This window comes from Mustela nigripes, chromosome 12 (genome assembly GCF_022355385.1).
Source record: "Mustela nigripes isolate SB6536 chromosome 12, MUSNIG.SB6536, whole genome shotgun sequence".
NCBI lineage: Eukaryota > Metazoa > Chordata > Mammalia > Carnivora > Mustelidae > Mustela > Mustela nigripes.
The window spans coordinates 75,098,136-75,107,402 of NC_081568.1; the positions used below are offsets into that span (position 1 = coordinate 75,098,136).

General features: G+C 40.5%; 1 pseudogene; it reads left to right on the forward strand.

Annotated features, from left to right (window-relative positions):
- LOC132027544 (glyceraldehyde-3-phosphate dehydrogenase-like) overlaps window positions 1-7,001 on the forward strand; it is a 29,710-nt pseudogene extending 22,709 nt beyond the window's left edge.
- Window positions 7,002-9,267: the final 2,266 nt, after the last annotated feature.

Genomic DNA, 9,267 nt, shown 5'->3' on the forward strand with positions numbered 1-9,267 from the left:
CTCTGTGTCCCACCCATACTTGCAGGTGGTGTGGGGGGTAGTCAAGGATTTATGGCCCAAGGCTGCCCACCAAAGTGAATACCAGCTCTCCACTTTCTCTGTCAGCCTGGACCAGGCAACCTACTCTGACCCTTTTACCTTTGTATACTAAGAGGAAGGATTGGCCACGGTCAATGGCCTTCAGTGAGCCTACCTCCACAACACAGAACCAAAATGTGACCAGAACCAGAACCAGACCAGACCAGAACCAGTGATCTCACATAAAGTGGTAGCCCGTGTCACCTACTTCAGAAGCTGGAACAAAATAGGTTGAGGGCCTTTGAATGTTGGAAAACTTCCTTGCAAGTCCATCAAGAAGATTCACATAAGAAAGTTGTATACATTAGTTGACCAAGAAAAACCATGTTGTTAGAAAGGAAGGCATGGGGGCAGTGGCTGGCTCAGTAAAGCATGCGACTCTTGATCTCAGAGTTAGAAGTTCAATTCCCACTTTGGAAAACCCCCTAAAATTTTGAAAGAGAAAAGAAAGGAAGGCCCTAGAGAAAAATAGCCCAAATGTCTTTTCACCATTAATTAATTAATTAATTAATTCCAAATAGCATCAGCATTCATGATTACTCAAAACTACATAATAATTCATCAAGTAGATATACAATATTTTTACTAATCATTTCTGTAGTTAGATGTTTAGATTGCATCAGTTTTCCATATTATAAATGCACTGTAATAAAATGACATTGTGATAAAACTTTGACTGTATTTTGGATTATTTCTTTATGACAGTTCCTAAAAGTGGATATGTCAGGTCAAAGGTTAGAAACATTTTTACTGTGCCTGATATTTTATAAATCAATTATTAATTCTTTAGTATCTTTTGGCTCTAGGGTATTGGAATTCTACTAGTAAGAATGGAATCCCCTTCTGTTTAAACATTTTTTAAGGCAGACAGATGAGTAAAAAATAGCCAGGTGGGGGGTGCCTGGGTGGCTCAGTGGGTTAAGCGGGGGGTGCCTGGGTAGCTCAGTGGGTTAAACCTCTGCCTTCAGCTCAGGTCATGATCTCAGGGTCCTGAGATCGAGTCCCACATCGTGCTCTCTGCTCAGCGGGGAGCCTGCTTCCTCCTCTCTCTCTCTGCCTGCCTCTCTGCCTACTTGTGATCTCTGTCTGTCAAATAAATAAAATCTTAAAAAAAAAAAAAAAAAAAAAAAGAAATAGCCAGGTGGTGGGTATTAAGGAGGGCACGTATTGCATGGAGCACTGGGTGTGGTGCAAAAACAATGAATACTATTATGCTGAAAAGAAATTTAAAAATTAAAAAAAAAATAGTCAAGAAAGCACACTCTGGAATAGGACTGCCTGGGTTCAAATCCCAGTCCTATCACTTGTTTGCTCTGTAAACATAAACAAGTTACGGAATCCTTCTGAGACAATGTACATAGAGCATTGGATCTGGCACAAAGTAAAAGCTCAAAAATGCTAATCACTCTTGTTGTCTTTAGATTAGTAAAAAGAAGATGAATCCTAATTCAAAAAGCCAAGAATTATCCTCAAATAACAGAGTAAGAATACACAAAAAACAAATGACAAAAAAATATTTTTACCTAGATTATAAGTAAGCAGGTTCATTTACTGTGAATACTATCTACATCATTGTGGTTATTACATATAAATAAAAATAAATACCACCTTAATGAGTGCTTATTCTCTTTAAAAGCTTGGGGCACCTGGGTGGCTCAGTGGGTTAAAGCCTCTGCCTTCAGCTCAGGTCATGATCCCAGGGTCCTGGGATCGAGCCCCACAACAGTCTCTCTGCTCAGCAGGGAGCCTGCTTCCTCCTCTTTCTCTCTGCCTGCTTCTCTGCCTACTTGTGATCTCTCTCTCTCTGTCAAATAAATAAAATCTTTAAAAAAAAAAAAAAGCTTTACATACACTGTCCCATTTAAGACTCACAACAACTCTGTATGGTGGTAATAATAATAACAACAGCTAATACTTTCCAATTGCTTACTATGCATGATTCTAGGTAATAACATTAATCCTTATACACTTGTGAAAAGGGACTTCTCATTTTACTATTATTCTCATTTTACAGACAATGTAATCTAGGCACGCAATGGTTAAATAACCTGTCCAAAGTTATAGAGTTAATAAGGTAGATATCATTGTGCCCATTTTATAGATAAGAAAACTAAGGCTTACAATAATTACCTATAAAAGTAAGTAACTAGGCCAGGCTTTGAACCAATATTTATCAGACCCTCAAGTCACAAGCTCTTACTTTACCACTCTGCTCCCTTTTATATGGATTTACTTGTACAGAGAATGCCCTGCACAAGAGAACAAATGTTTAAGGCTGGCTTCCCTCATTCCTGCCTTCTTTTGCCTTCAGCTATGGCAAACTGAGAATGGTCTCATTTGAACATTGCCTCTGAGAATATAATTGGGAAGACAACCCTCATGCAAAAACCCATACAATGAAACCTGTCCTTTAAGTGGATTCTTCCCCTCTCCTGACACAACATCTGCTGCATCCCTGAGAGTTTCTTTTTTTTTTTTAAGATTTTATTTATTTATTTGACAGACAGAGATCACAAGTAGGCAGAGAGGCAGGCAGAGAGAGAAGAAGGCAGAGAGAAAGGAAGCAGGCTCCCCAAGGAGCAGAGAGCCGATGCGGGGCTCAATCCCAGGACTCTGGGATCATGACCTGAGCCGAAGGCAGAGGCCCCAACCCACTGAGCCATCCAGGCACCCCTCCCTGAGAGTTTCTAATGTCTACCTTTCAGATACTTGGCAATTCCTAGTGATGTACTTTTGGCAAAGCTGCTTCAAAATATTTCTGTTGGGGTGCCTGGGTGGCTCAGTCATTGAACGTCCTTTGGCTTAGGTCATGATCCCAGGGTCCCAGCCCACATTGGGCTCCCTGCTCAGTGGGGAATCTGCTTCTCCCTCTCCCTCTCCCCCTCTCCACTTCTGTTCCCTCTCTCACTATCTCTGTCAAATAATTAATTAATTAATCATCTAATTAGCTAATTAGCTGATTGACTAATTTATTTTTGGAGTGGGTCTAGAGAGGTCTCCTGTTTCCCTCTGCCTCAGAGAACCCTCAAAATTCTTACCACTGGGAGAAATAAAGCTGCTTCAAAAACCTTTCAAAACACCTGGAAGATACATTTGCAGAGGGGCTGAATCCACAGGAAGAAAGCTGGATTAAAGTCCAAACTCTTGAATGAACTAATTGTTTAATCATGAACAGATTATTTCCCTTCCCTGTGCCTCAGTTTCCACTTCTGTAATGAGAAGTTGGATTAGCTGGTTTTCCAGGGCCAGTAGAGCTCTGATTCAAGGAAGAAGACAACAGTGAGTTTGGAGTCTATAGCAGTGAAATCCCAGGAGGGCAAGAGTTGTACTAAAGCCCAAAGCTCAGAACAGATTTGCAACCATTAAACAAGACCTGCCAGGGTTGGATTAACTTCCACAGTAGGGGAAGTGCCCTGGGATTCGGATTTAAGAACGTGAGTCCTTTGAGAAATTATTTTATGTGGAGTTGAAGGATTCGGTAGAGTGAGAAATGTAGGCAGTGGTAAAGGAATAAATCCTGTTCACCTTTGCAGAGCAGAGCAAAGCAGCATCCAAATCCTTTTCCCATTTTTTCCCCCTATGCTAAAGACAGGAGCAAAGACAGGATCCTGCTGCCACCTTGTGGCACACTGGGCAGTTGAGAAAGAAGGGTTTACTTGATCTGGGTCCCCCAGTCTAAATGCCCCTCAGGAAAGCACATCCTCCTCCTCCAGTACAATTACACAGAGCTTGATAACTCACAAAAACACTTTCAACCCTATTATCTCATTTCATTCTCTCAACAACTATGTGGTGGGAAGGAGGTAAAGCTCCATTTTACGACAGAAGAAATTACATCACTTGCCTACAGTCACACAGTCACTAACAGGTAGTCAGAATTTGCACCCACATCTCCTGACTCTAAATCAGGTGATTTGTTGAATCCATTGTGCAGGGTGGAGATGAAACAGGTTTAGGTATGCTCTCTCTAGGATTAGGAAATGAGAGAAGGAGGCTTACGAAGAGGAAAGCTCAATTTCTTCCCCAGACAAAACTGGCCAAAGACCATAATTAGGTTGCATGTCTATAGAAAAAGGTATCCAAATAAGCCTGGATTCCTACCTTCCTTCCTAGTTAGCACATTCTTGGCTAACATCTCTAGGCCTCTCCAGCTGCTCTGCCTTCCTTGGCTCCCCAGACCAGACCAGCCATGGGGGCTCGAGATTTATTTATAGCTAAAGGCTGAACACCAAATGGATCCCAGTCAAGGGAGCCACAAGACCCAGAAATCCACAAAAACTACTTCTTCAAGTGTTGTTCTGTTCCTGCATTAGAGATCATAATATTGGTGGCTCAGTTCAATTTTTTTTTTTAAGTTGTACAGGGAAGTGCAACTGGCTCACCCCATAATCGTGTCATGCTCACTGAAACCTGAAGGGCAAAGCTGGGGTTGTAAGGTTCAACTGGCTTATAGGTGTAGCCTCATATTAATCTGAGACTTCCCAGTTTCTCCAAGGCAACCGTAACTTCTTTGATATAGAATTGCAAAGCCCAGTGCCACAACTTCCCACCACCATAAGTATTCTTTTAGTTTCACTCATTCATTCACTAAGTGAGTAGACCACATTCACTAAAAGAAAAGGACATTTTCATGAAAAAGACAATCAAACCCTTTGATTAAGACTTTGTTGCCTAGTGGTGAAAAGAAGGAAAGAACATAATTACAAATGCATGTAAATATTAAGTGTGTGAGGAGTGCCTGACTCAGTCAGTTAATTGTCTGACTCTTGGTTTTGGCCAAGGTCACGTCATGATCCCTTGGGTCCTAGGATCAAGCCTGGCGTCCAGCTCCACCACTCACTGGGGAGTCCTCTTGAAAATTATGTCCACTTGCCTCTCCCTCACCTCATTCAAATAAATGAATCTTTAAAAAAAAAATAAAAGATTTTTGTGAGAGTCAAGTGATATAAATGTATGCAAAGCACCTGGCTTTGTGCCTGACATACAGTAAAGACTTAATACACAGCCACTGATATTCCTTATCTCTGTGCTTTTTATATTTCCTTTGCCAGACATTACCTTCACCTTCTCAAGCTCTTTTACCTGTTTCTCCTTCAGAGCCATCACAAAAGACTCTTTTCTTGAGTGCCACAGGTTATGTCAGTTGTTTCCCAGTGAGTGCTCAGAACTTTTGTTCACATCTCCTTTACTGTATTTATGTGACACCAATTTGTGTTTGTTTGTAAGTCTGTCTTTCAGGTCTGAGAGACTCCAGAGGACAGAAGCTAGGTCTTACTCATTCTGCCCTAGCACCTAACATAGTATATGACTCAGTACCTGAAATTACTTTTGAACAAAAATTTCTATTTAAGTTGAACCTTAAGTCACCAAATAGCAATTAAAGTATATCTTTGGATGGCCTTTTGAATGTGAATACTAACTTATTAATGTTGTACATGAAAAATGGGGCACCTTGGTGGCTCAGTTGGTTGAACAACTGCTTTCAGCTCAGGTCATGATGCTGGAGTCCCAGGATCGAGTCCTGCATCCGGCTCCCTGCTCTGCTTCTCCCTCTGACCCTCTCTCCTCTCATGCTCTCTCTCTCTCTCTCTCTCTCTCTCAAGTAAATAAATAAAATATTTTTTTAAAAATGTTGTACATGAAATTATTGGAACTCACAAGGAATGATTATCAAGGATTAACCCCTAATATGAACTGACTAGACCAAAACGGGTCAAAATTTCATTACAGGAGGCTGGGGATGGATGCATGGGTAAATGAAAGGATCCTGGAACCCAGGTGGAAGCTCAGGAAATGGGTACAGGACTTCCTTGGGTAGCCAGGGACACTTTGGGAGTATTCAGTGGGGAAGTGAAAGGAATCACATTAAGAGTGGATAAGAGAGGCTCTCTGCTCCCCTTTGTTCAATAGACAGCCACATCTTCTGGTGCAATGCCAGCCACATACCTGAGACACAGTGGTGGAGGTTGCAGTAAAGGGATTTGACTGTACTGGGCACCAGGGCTAGTTTTAACTCTGGCAAATTGGGTACTGTCACCATCAATGGCCCATTCACTGTCATCAGCTGCATGGTCTACATGTTCCAGGATGATTCCATCCACATAAAATTCAATGGCACAGTCAAGGCTGAGAACAGGAAACCTGTCATCAATGGAAAGCCCATCCTGATCTTCTAGGAGCAAGATCCCACCAACATCAAATGGGGTGATGCTCATCCCAAGTATGTTGTGGAGTCCACTGGGGTCTTCACCACCATGGAGAAGATGGGACTCACTTGAAGGATGGGGCTAGGAGCGTTATCATTTTTGCCCCTTCTGCTGGTGCCTCCATGTCTGTGATGGGCATGAACCATGAGAAGTAAGACAGCTCCCTCAAGATTATCAGCAATGCCTCACCAACTGCTTGGCCCCTCTGGCCAAGGTCATTCAGGAAAACTCTGGCACCATGGAGGAACTCATAACCACAGTCCAAGTTATCAAAGTCACCCAGAAGACCATAGATTGTCCCTCTGGGAAGCTGTATGATGTCTGAGGAACTGCCCGGAACATCATTCCTGCTTCTACTGGTGCAGCTAAGCCTGGAGCAAAGGTCATCTCTGAACTGGGAAGTTCACTGGTATGGCCTTCCGTGTCCCACCCTAACCTTGTTATCATGGATCTGACCTGCCACCTAGATGAAGCTGCCAGATACAATGACATCAAGAAGGTGGTGAAGCAAGGATTGGAGTGCCCCCTTAAGGGCACCTTGGGCTACACAGAGGACCAGGTTGTCTCCTACAACTTTAACATGCTTCCACTTTTGATGCTGGAGCTGGCATTACTCTCAATGATTACTCTGTCATGCTCATTTCCTGGTATGACAATGAATTTCACTACAGCAACCAGGCGGTAGACCTTATGGTCCACATGGTCTCCAAGGAGTAAGAGCCCCCCAGACCACCAGACTCAGTGAGAACAGGAAGAAGAGAGAGGCCCTCAGCTTCTGGGGAGTTCTTGCTCCAGTCTGTTCCCTAACACACCGAGAATCTCCCAGCATCTACCCAGTTTCTATTCCAGACATCCTGAAGACGGGGAGGGGTTTGAAGTATCCTACCTTGTCATGTACCATCAATAAAATATACTGCACCCAGAAAAAAAAAAGTGGATAAGAGAGATTTAAGGATGGAAAAAAAGGAAGATAAAAGACAAACATCACAATTTTTCCATTTCCTTAATGGTAATATAACCTATCATATAGGTAATATAACCTATCATATAGGCGGTCATCATGTACTCTAAAAGGGTCAGTCTAGTTTAGAGATTTATGCCTGCTCATGATGAAACCATTCTTTACCTGCTGAGAAGCAATTTTATCTTTCATCACAACAGAAAAAGAGGTCTCCAGATCCTTTTAAGGTGCCATTATTCCTTCAAATATTTTTCTGGTATCACTGCCCTTCCCCAGCTCCAATTACATGATACTGTCCCACAGCTTACTGATGCTCTATTCATTGTTTTGCTTTGCTTTTTTTTTTTCAGTCTTTTTTCTTTGTGTTTTATTTTGGAAAGCTTCTATTGTTATGCCTTCAACTGTCCAATCTGTTCTTCTACTGTGTCTAATCTATTAATTCCATCCAACATATTTCTCATCTCAAATATTTTTAATTCCTACATTTGGGTCTTTTTTTAATATCTTCTATTTTTCCTCCTTATTATGCTCATCTTTTCTTCTACCTCTTTAGCAACTGAAGTATATTTATAATAGCTGTTTTATTATCTTTGTCTACTAATTCTATGCTCTCATCTCTGGATTCTGTTTCTATTAATGGAATTTTATCCATGTTATGAATATATGATCTTGTTTCTTTGCATGCCCTACAATTTTTCATTAGAAGTCAGACATTATACTATTCCCCTTCCTTTAAAGATCACACTTGTGTGCTGTGAAGTATGTAAGCCTGACGATTCACAGACCTGTACCCCAGGGGCAAATAATGTGTTACTTATTAATAAAAAAAAAAAAGAGAGAGATCACACTTGTGTGATACCTGTTGTCCAATATCTATAACATTGTTTTATATTTCTTGTTGGGTTTTTGTTCATTTAAGGTGAGAAGTATATTTTCATCCTGAAACTCTGTCATGGCTGGAATTGGAAGGCTTTGCAACCCTAAATAAATTGATGCATTAATCATCAATGACTACTAACATCACAATAAATTAGATAATCAGAAATCATGTGCATCCTGATGATACATCATTTATGAAGTGGCTTTGCAAAAAAAAAAAAGGATGTATCAAATTTGACTCTGATCAAGTCTGTAAATGTAACTACCAATTCATAGGACATACAGAGGACAGAGGAACATATTAAAACTACACCACAATGATACAAGCAAAAAAATCAAAATTGCAGGAAACTCTGTAGAATAAACAACCAGTTTTCTTCAACAATTTAAATTACAAGAAAACTTAAAAGGTGGAAAGAAAGCTATAGGTCAAAGAGACTTAAGATATATCAATGTATTGTAATGTATGGACCTTATGCAGCTCTTGATTCAAGCAAATAAACTCTAAGAAAAATTTGGGACATTTATGAAACAACTGGAAATTCATATTCAAACCGAACAAGCTAGTTGATGGTATTACAGAATCACTTTTAATTTTAGGAGCAATAATGGTATTCTTATTTTTTTTATTATTTTCTCTTCTAGAGAAACATTCTGGCATATTTAGAGATGAAATAATATGATGTTTAATAAGACTGGTTGCATATAAGTAATCATAGAAGCTGATACATACATTTGAAATTTTCTATTATAAAAGAATTTTAAAAGTATTCAAGAGCTATAAAATTAAGGGATGAACTTTAAATTTGGCTCTGACATCATCCTGCTCTGTACCTACGGACTACTTACTTCTCTCTAGGCTTCAGCTCTCTTTATAAAATATGACCTATAAAAGCCATCCCAATATACTTTCCATTATATCCACTTATGAGCTATGTGATAGGGTAAAGTTATTCAATCTTTTTAAGCTTCAGTTTCCTTATCTTTTTTTTAAAGATTTTATTTATTTGACAGAGAGAGAAATCACAAGTAGGCAGAGAGGCAGGCAGAGAGAGGGAGAAGCAGGCTCCCCATGAGCAGAGAGCCCGATGCGGGGCTCAATACGGGGTTCGATCCCAGGACCCTGAGATCATGACCCGAGCT